Raw genomic sequence first — 9,769 nt, forward strand, 5'->3', positions numbered from 1 at the left:
AGAGGATAAATGTCAAACTTGGGTCACCTTCTGGGCTGAAAACGGCCACTGTTGGGAAAGTATTTCCCTTCACACTTTCTTTTCCCTCCTACATAAATATTATTTGAGTCACATGAGTGACACCAACCTACCACTGACAGTTCAGAGGCAAACGAGGTATTGATGGAACTCAAGGCACCCTGGCCCCCAAATCTTTGGATGCCAACATGCACCAGGTTGTTTCAGGTGTTGGACTTTGTTTCTGGCACGAAAAGCGATTCCCCCACACCTTTTTTATTCAAGGAGTGTTCAATCACTGGACTACTTATTGGATAACTAGTTCATATTTATTCAATGTTTAATGATGACAGGTCATATTCATATGGCAGTTGTGAGAGTGATTGGTTTACAATCTGGCCAAAGGTCAAGCTCACTGGGACAAGCACAAGCTGAAATGAGCTGCCCCTGAAGAGGAGATGGAACCACAATGAGCTGGAGCTGAACTGGAACCACAATGCGATGGCATTTTGACAGTATCTTTTCTCCTTTTAAATGACAACTTTGGGCACTTTATTTTAAGATGCATTTTAGAGTGTTTGAGAGGTTTGTCCTGCACTTCACAGCCAGAGAAATTGTCAACGTCTTTTTTAAAAAAAGGCGGGGACACACGGGGGGAGCTGAGTGGCCACAGAAGCTCCTTTTTTGGAGGAAATAGGGCAAAAAAGCAGCGGGCAGCGGAGCCCGGGGGAACCGAAGGGCCGGGAGCGGAGGGCGGAACGCGGGGAGACGCTGCGGTTCGGGGCGGGGGGTGCCCTGGGCGCTGCTGCCCCCGGCCCCACCGTGCGGGGTCCGGGCCGAGAGCCGGGACCGGCAGCGCCCGGTTCCCCCCCGGCAACGCGCTGCTGCGGGACGGGCGGGGGGACCGGCCCGGACCCGGTGTCCCGGGGAATGGGGTGGACGGGCTGGGGGACCCGGGCTGCCGGCAGAGCCGGGAGCTGACGGACCCTCGGCTGGGCCGGGGAACGTGAGGAGGGACAGCGGGGACGGCCAAGGGGCTCTGCCCGCTCCGGCTTCGTGTTGTCCTGAGCGCGGGAGCGGGGCGACACCGGGACCCCCAGAGAGGAGCGGGGGACAGCGGGACCCCGCCGGGTACAGCGGGGCAGGGACGTCCCGGCGCCAGCGGGGAGGGATGCCCGGCCAGCCCTGCCTGCGGGGACTCGCTCCCTTCTCGGGGAGACACAGAAGCCCGCGGGGGCCGGAGCGCCGGGCTCGGGGGTCGGTCGGTGCCCCCCCACCGCCGCCGGGGTTTGTCGGTGCTGGGCGGGCGGGCTCTGGGACCCCGCGGACAACGTGCCGGACCCCTCTGGCCACGCCCCCGCTCCCCCAGGGCGCCTGCGCGGGGCGGGGCCGAGGAGTTTAGTCCCCTGGCGGCCGCCGTCCTGTTCTCATTGTGTCTGCGGCTTCGGGCCGGACAGGTTGGTGTCTCGGGCGGGGCTGCGGCTCCGGGGGCAGCGGCGGCCCCGCGGGCGGGGGGACCGGCCCGGCCGTTCGGCGGGAGGTCGGAGCGGCGAAGGGGCCGAGTCCGCCTGCCCCAGGTGAGAGGCACGATCGGCCCGGGGAGCGGCAGCAGCGGGGGATCTTAGGGCGGAAGCGGGTGGGCAAGGGCAGCCGGTGCGCGGGCGGCTCCGCGGAGCAGCAGCCGCGGGGCTCGGGGCGCCGGGGGGAATAAAGCCCGGAGGGCCGGAGCCCGGCGCCCCCCGTCCCCGCCCGAGGCCACACGGGGCCGGGCCCGCTCCGCGGGTCCCCCCAGCCAGTTCTCAAGCACCGCCCGACACCGCCGGGGCTCCCGGCCCGGCCCCGACAGCACACGTGGGGTTGGGGTTTTGGGGGCTCAGCAGCACCGAGCAGCCGTGAAACCGGCTCGGGGCGTTTGGGGTCTCTGAACCGGCCCCGTCCCGTCCGGGGATTTCCCGCAGTAAGAGTTGGGCTGTGAGATAGAACGAGCTGCGGGGGCTGCCGAGCGACAGGAGCTCCCTGGGGGTGCAGGGGCAGAGCCGAGGGCTGGGGCAGCCCAAAGCCGGGCTCCCCGGGCCGGGCTGGGCGCTCAGAGCCCCAGTCCCCCGTTTCCAGGGCCTGAGAGCGGCTGGGGCTGCTGGGGGCTCAGCCCGGCTGGGAAGCAGAGCCCGAGGCGGGTGGGTTGGGGCTCAGCGCCCGGGGGGAGGCTGAGCTGTGCCCCGGCACCTCCAGCGAAGGGAGAGCCCGTCCTGCCCGGGGGAGGAACAGAGACAAGTCCTGCAGTTGGGGCTGGACAGCGGGTGCATTGGGACAGAGGGAGGGCTCAGGGACAGAGACTAAGTCGTGAATCTGTGTCACAAACAGAGACTAAGTCGTGAATTGGGGGGCCTCACGAAAAAGAGACTAAGTCATGAGTCTAGGTCACAGAGATTAAGTTGTGTATTGTCGGGTTGCTTAAAAGAAGAGACTAAGTAGTGAATTGGGGGGGCTCACAAACAGACTAAGTTGTGAATTTGGGCCACAGAGATTAAGTTGTGCATTGCAGGGCTCACAAAAAAGAGACTAAGTCGGGAATCGGGGGGGCTCACAAAAAAGAGACTAAGTCGTGAATCTGGGTCACGGAGTTGTGTATTGTGGTCTTGATTAAAAAAGAGACTAAGTCGTGGATCTGGGTCACAGAGTCTGATTCATGTGTTTGCGGACTGATAATGAGGCTCATTTGGCCTGTGAAGGGCTGGAAACAAAGTGCTGTGTGTGGAACGCTTGGAACGGGTGTTATTGGGGCAGTTCTGGGCTGGAGGAGGAGACTCAGTCCCTGTTACTGTGGTTCCCATGACACTCATGTGGCCACTGATGGGTCAGACACCAAGTCCTGTGTTTCGGGTGCTTGAAACGCGGCTCATTTGGCCGGTTTTGTTCGGGGCTCAGCCCGGAGCCCCCCGGGTGTGTCCGGGGCGGGCGCAGCCCCCTCGGGGCGGGGCCCGAAGGGCTGTGAGAGCCGAGACGTCCCCTCCCTTCCCCTCCCCTCCCCGGTCGGTGTTCGGGGGCTCGGGAGCCCCGTTCCGGCCCCGAGCTGTGCGGCGGGTCCGGGCAGCCGGTGCCGGGGCAGCCCCAGGGCCGCCGGTGGCTCCAGCCTTCCCGGGGTGTCCCCGGCAGCCCGGCCCGGCAGCAGCCGCGGGGGAACGCGGGACTTGAGCCCCGGAGCTCCGGCAGCTCCCGGCTCGGTTCCCGCGCTGCTGCTCCTGCTCCTGCCCGCCGGGCCGGGGCCGGGGAGGCCGGACTCGGGGCTCCGGGAGCTCGGGGGAGCGGAACCCTCCGGCCCCGGCCGCGCGGGGAGCGGCGGACACCAAGTCCCGGGCCGGCAGCAGCCCCTGCAGGGCCGCAGCCCCGGTCCCCGCGAGCCCCGTCCCCGGTTGCAGCCGCAGCCCAAGCTCACCGCCCCCGGGCCGGGGCTGCAGCGCCGCGTCCCGCTCGCTGGTTCCCCCGGAGCGCCCGGTCCGGTACCAGCGTCCGCCTGCAGCGGAGCCGCCGCGGTTCTGCCGGAAGAAGAGGCGGCGCGTGCGCGGGGCGGGCCGGAAATGCAGCGCACCTGGGCGGGGCGGGGCCGTCGCAGGTGTGAGGGGCGGGGCGTCGTGGCGCATGCGCGGGGCGGGGCGGGGCCAGCACAGGTGTGAGGGGCGGGCCCCGGGGCGCGTGCGCGGGGCGGGGCCGAAGGTATTTAAGGCGCGCGGTTCCGTCAGTTCCGGTTTCTCGGTGCGTGCGGGGGCGGCAGCGGCCGGTCCGGGCTCTCCCGGCGGGGCCCAGGTGAGGTGCGGGGAGCTCGGCCCGGGCGCGGCCGCGCCGGGGGTCGGGGCTGGGAGCGCGGGGCCGGGCAGCGGGGAAGGGGCCGCGGCCCCGGGGGCTCTCGGGGCGGAGGCGGGTGGGCAAGGGCAGCCGGTGCCCGGGCGGCTCCGCGGAGCAGCAGCCGCAGCCGCGGGGCTCGGGGCGCCGGGGCGGAATAAAGCCCGGAGGGCCGGAGCCCGGCGCCCCCCGTCCCCGCCCGAGCCGCCCGCGGCCACACGGGGCCGGGCCCGCTCCGCGGGTCCCCCCAGCCAGTTCTCAAGCACCGCCCGACACCGCCGGGGCTCCCGACATCACACACGGGGTTGGGTTCGCTGGGGCTGCGGGTCCGTGGGTGCTTGTGCAACTGGAGCCCCGGGCGTTTCCCAGCCCTGAGCACGGAGCCTGAGCTGCGTTCTCGGGGCTGGGAAAGGGGCTCCTGGGGCCCAGGCCTGGGCTTTGGGCTCAGGAACAGAGACCCAGTCGCTGTTCCTGGGCTCAGAGCCAGGGGCCGGGTTGGCCCCTTGGGCAGGGCTGGTGGGGCACAGGGGAGGGGGGTGGGCAGCAGTGGGAGGCTGGGGAGGCAGAGGGGGGGCCAGGCAGGGGGACCCCCTCCGGAGGGGGGGGTCTGGACGCCCTGGCCCCCAAACGCTTGGACGCCGGCCTGCACCAGGCCGTTTCAGGTGTTCGACTTAGTTTCTGGCGCGAAAAGTGATTTTCCCCCCTTTTTTATTGAAGGACTGTTCAACCACTGGACTAGTTACTAGATAATTAGTTCATCTTTATTCATGATTAGTTATGACAGGTCATATTCATAAGCTGCTTGTGACAGTGATTGATTTATGATCTGGAACAAGGCCAAGCTCATTGGAACAAGCACAAGCTGAAATGGGCTGGAAGCACAATGAGCTGGAGCTGAACTGGAGCTGGAACTGCAGAACAACTGGAACCAGAAGCAGCTGAAGAGGAGCTGGAACCGCAAACAAGCTTGAAGCTGCACAGACTGGAGCTGGAGCTGAAAGAAACCAGAGAGAGAAATTGGAACCAGAACTCAACTGGAGCCACCCACAACCTTGATGTGATACCTACAAGTCGCAAACACAAACTGAAGAAACAGGAGTACACACAGAACAAATGAAGGCACAAGCACAAACACAATAAAATGTGGTTACTACCAATAAACAGGTGCACACAACAACTAACATGGAGGCACACACCAAAACCCAACAGGTGCAGAAACCAAAAACCAATAGCTGAAGAAACTCAAACACAACGGGTGCATAAACCCAAAAACCACGGGTGCACAAAACAAAAAACAAGAGGGGCAAAATCCAAAAACCACGGCTGCAACCCCCCCCAAAGCACAGACCCCCTAAGAACAAAACGGGTGCAGAACCCCCCGAACGGGGACACAACCCGGCCCCCCAGGCCGAGCTGGAGCAGAAACCCCCGCGGCCAAACCCCCCGGCCCCCTAGCCCAGCGGGGCCAGCGGCTCCGGCCGGACCCCCCAGCGCCCGCTGCCGCCTCCCCGAACACCCCCCGGCCCGGCCCGGCCCCGGCTCAGAACCGCGGGGCCCCCCCTGCACCCCCAGCAGCCTCCAGCCCCGGGGGAGCCCTGCCGGGGGACGGGACCCCCCTCCCCGGCCCGCAGCAGGACGGGGGGCGAAGCCCCGAGCACAGACCCGCTCCCCGAGCCCCCGGGACACTCACCGGGCACGTCCTCGCCGCCTCGGGGCCGTCCGGGCTCCTCGCCCGGCGCCGGGATGAGCCTCTGCTCCCGCCGCAGCGCTGGGGACCGGGACCAAAGGGGCTCCGGCCCGAGCCCGGCTCCGCGCAGGGCCCAGAGCCGCCCCGCGGCCCCGCCGAGTGGAGGGCAGCTCCCCCGGCAGCAGCTGCCCCGGGCCCGGCAGAGCCCCCGCCGGGCAGAGCCCGCACCGGGACCCGCTCCCGCCGGCCCCGCTCCCGCCTCTGCGCGTGCGCCCGCCGGAGCGGCGCCCCCTGCCGGCCCGGGGAGCTTTTGAAGCCTCGGAGGCCGCCCCGTCACGTGACAGCGGGCACAGCTGCGCTCGCGGGGCACGTCCGTGCGCGGCTTGGCTCCGCCCCTCTCGGCTCCGCCCCTCTCGGCTCCGCCCCTCTCGGCTCCGCCCCTCTCGGCTCCGCCCCTCTCGGCTCCGCCCCTCTCTCCCGCACAGTGGCGCCGCCTGGCGGACACAGCGCCGCACTGCGGGGCGCAGCGCCACCCGGTGGTCTTTGGGCAGCATCGCAGCTCCCCCGGTAGCGATGACACTTTCCCGTGTCCCATTCACCTGGCGGGGGGAGAACCCGGGTCCCCGCCTCGGGGAGGCGGGGGGGGGGTAAGGTGTCTGGGAATAGTCGCTGGTGTGGGATGGGCTGGGGGAGCTCAGGGCACGGCTTGGCCTGACCCCCCCGGGCTGGTGACAAAAGAGACCCGTAAGGACCACGGCGACATGCGGACACTTTCCACCACCCCTTTATTGAAGCCATTGTAGGTTTTAACCCTTGCCCGCCGCTGCCTCTGTCCGGGACCTGCCCGCAGGCACCTGGAGCTCCTGCGGAGAGAGGGGACGAGTTCAGCCTCAGCAGCCGCCCCCCAACCGGGGGTGTCCCCTCCCCCAGGCTCAGCCGCCCCCCGGCCCCACGCACCTTCGCGCCCCGTCCGTGTCCAGCACGTCCTCGCTGCGGGCTCGGCTGCGCTGACGTGAAACAAACGAGGCACCAACACCAACCAGACACACAGGGGAACGCACCGAACAAACGCGGCACCAGCACCGACCCAATGAAAACCGGTCACCGCGTCCCCGCTGCGGGCTCAGCTGCGCTCGGGACGCGGCCGAGGGTTTGACCACGCCCCCTTTACGGGCCCGCCCCCTCTCTCGGCCCCGCCCCTCCCTCCCGGCACCCCCCCCCCCCCCCCCCGCAGCCCGGGATGGCGCCGCCTGGCGGACACCGCGCGGCCCTGCAGAGCGCAGCGCCATCTCGTGTCCGTTCGGCGGCACCGCAGCCGGGGCAGGGACAGCGGGGCCGGGACTGGCACACGGGGGACTCACACGGGAACGACCCCCGGGCAGCCCCGCTTCACTCTCCCGGTCGTGGGACAACTCCTGTCGCTGCCGCCCCCGCCCCAAAACGAACCTTCCAGCCCCGAGCCCCCAGTTCCAGGGTTGCACTTGGGTTTTCTGGACGGTTCTGCCACATTTTCTGCAGCAAACACCGTGTCTCGAGTGTTAAACGAGGGTTTCCCGGGGCTGCTGAGAGCTCCCAAAGCCCCGGGGTCGCTGCTGGAGCCGCTCTGCCTTCCCCCAGAGCATAAAAACAACAGCACAACTTTTCTGAGCTTAAGGTCTTTTATTTTTTTTTTTACAAATTCTAAAAGGTATTTTTACCAAACCAAAGCACATGCTGCATTAAACTTCTGTCTCCTTGTGCAAATCGCTGAGGGGGCCACGGAGGCCGCGGTGGTGGCTTCTTCCCTCTGCAGCATCAGCGGCTCCATGTTGGTGCTGTTCTTGACCTGGTCGCCTTCATTGTCATAGATCAAGGGGTCGCGCAGCAGCACGTCCCGGTCAAGGCGGAGCTGGTGGCACCTTTTGTCCCCTCTACTGACTCCTACAAATACCAACAAAGCAGCTCAAGGTGGTTTTAGCAGTGCCTGCAATGGTATTTACCACCAAGTGAGATGTTCTGTCTTCTCAACTGAAACAGAGAAATCAATTGAACAGCAGAGTCAATTATACTGTTAAGCACCATTCTTTACTTTATTAGTGCTGGGGAACCCTGGGGATCATCCTCCATAAGTGCTACAAAGACTGGATACTCTTGTCTTGCTTATATTCACATAATTATTACATATGCATTATATTTTTGGGAAATTTTGACATACGACTATATTAAGACATAATTGATGATGTTAGTTATAATTGCTTAGTTTCTTATTTACAATGCATCTATTAATTATTAGTTAAATATAAACTGAGCACTCTGCTTCTAAACAATGTATTACTCAATTTTCTCTCTCCTTGTCATGCAGAAGGATCTAAAACTTGAAAAATATCCCCTTGCTTTGCAGGTGGTCAGAAAACATTTATCATGTCAATTGGTTAATGACGGGTACATCTTATATAACTTAATCACAGTGCACATGAATTTGGCAGCTTCTCTTCAGTTCCACCCTTTTCAATACACTTGCAACTTCTTTTGCAATATAGATCTACAAAATATGATCATCTGGTGTTGCGGTATGGCATCATTCTCTGTCACCTGATAGTGGTACCAAATAGAACATCGCAGCATAGTGCAAGTAAAAATTATTAGCATTAAAATTAGAGTCACACAACTGCCTTTGGCAACTGCAATAATTAATTCAAGAACACTAATAAGATGTTTCTAAAGAGCTGCTTTTCTGACTGCTTTGAGAAAAAAACGAACCCAACCTTCATCACCAGAATGAATTCTGTGAAATTCCTCATCTCCCTTTTCCCTGCTGGAGTTTGTTTCTTACCTGGCTCTGCTGTTAATTCACGGTACAACCCCAGGAATGCCAAGAAGCCACTTAATCAGACAGAGGCCACTGGGTTACAAATACAGCCTGTCTGAGCAGGGACAAAAAAAGGACGGACTGAAAGACTTCCTTTGCTGGGCATTTCTACAGTAGTTTTTCCCAACACTGGAGGAGGAAGAAGCGGCTTTTCTTTCCCCACTTTCCTTGCGGACTTGCCACTGGGTTTTTACGTTGCTGAAAGAAGAAAGTAAAAACTCAGATTCAAAATCAGGGCCCCCCACAACGCCACACCCTCTGCCTCCTTTAAAATGAGCACTGAGGTCATGCAATGATTGTGTAACACAGGAGAGGCTTGCTTAAAGTCAAGAGCTGATGCAAGAAATATAAATTCACCAATATAAAATAAAGATATCTGATATTCCTGCTACAGAGTTAAATAAGGTTTTCTTAGAGCTGCTTAAAACAGAACATGTGTGTTTTCTTCCTTTCTAGCAGATGTTGTTTTCCATCGGAGTTACGGACTACAAGCGACAAAAGGATCATGACTTGTAATCAATAGTAATTTAAAAATCAAGAGCTTGTCTCTGTGGTGTGACTGCCCATAAGTACTGGGCAGGCTGCAAGGACAGTAACCTCCTCCGAAATCAAAGAAAATCTTACTAGCCATCTCTGGAGCTGGAAATTTATGTGATCAGGTTTTTAAAAGTATCCACAAAAAGATGCTGTTTCAATACACAGGTGAAGTGTTCGAGGTGGTAGCACAGGAACCCTGGCTTCCTGGAAACACACTTGGACCAAAGGTTGTACCTATCTGTAACCTGTTTGAAAACAGCACATAAATAGTGACACACAACATTCTTGGTAGGGTTTTAAAAGTATATTCAGACGTGGCCCTGAAGAATGATGCTGGTTTTCAAGATTCCCCATTCCCCTCAGAAGCTGGGGGGGCGGGGGGGGCGTAATTAATGTAAAAGAATAGCAATGATAAATCTACAGACTAGAATTTGCAGGGTAGGTTTAAGACATTACCATCAAGATAGTACCACAGACAATTTAAAGACAGTTGCAAGGTAGAAATATTAGAAAGGTTTTACTAGAGTAAGCGGTGCTGGAAGTAACATGAGAAATCTTACAAATTTCCATCCAAATTTAAATCCCTCACAGGATAGAGTGAATTTTGCCAAAATCTCATTTAGCAGAAAATAAAAAAGGCTGCAAAGTGGTTTAGGAAATACAAGTGTGGATTTCCTTTTTGTTTTGAAACCTTACAGCTTTATAAACTTAAACTTCTTTTAGGATTTCTGAATAGCAAAGTACTACACAAAGTGCAACTCAAAGGCAACAGCAAGGTGACCCTAGTCTCCTTTCTGGAGAAGGAAATCAGACTGACAAGCATGAAAATAAACTGCTTGGATTGCAATGAGCAGAATAATTAA

The 9,769-nt window shown here is 60.3% G+C and overlaps 1 long non-coding RNA gene across 1 annotated transcript; it reads right to left on the reverse strand.

Moving 5' to 3' along the window:
• Positions 1 to 4,573: 4,573 nt before the first annotated feature.
• LOC309438753 lies at positions 4,574 to 5,836 on the reverse strand. The gene is made up of 2 exons (XR_014183851.1): positions 5,525 to 5,836; positions 4,574 to 4,828 (listed from the first exon to the last, which is right to left on the reverse strand). It is a non-coding gene; the product is annotated as an uncharacterized lncRNA (long non-coding RNA).
• Positions 5,837 to 9,769: the final 3,933 nt, after the last annotated feature.

This window comes from Streptopelia decaocto (assembly GCF_964273445.1).
Source record: "Streptopelia decaocto genome assembly, chromosome: 4".
Lineage (NCBI taxonomy): Eukaryota > Metazoa > Chordata > Aves > Columbiformes > Columbidae > Streptopelia > Streptopelia decaocto.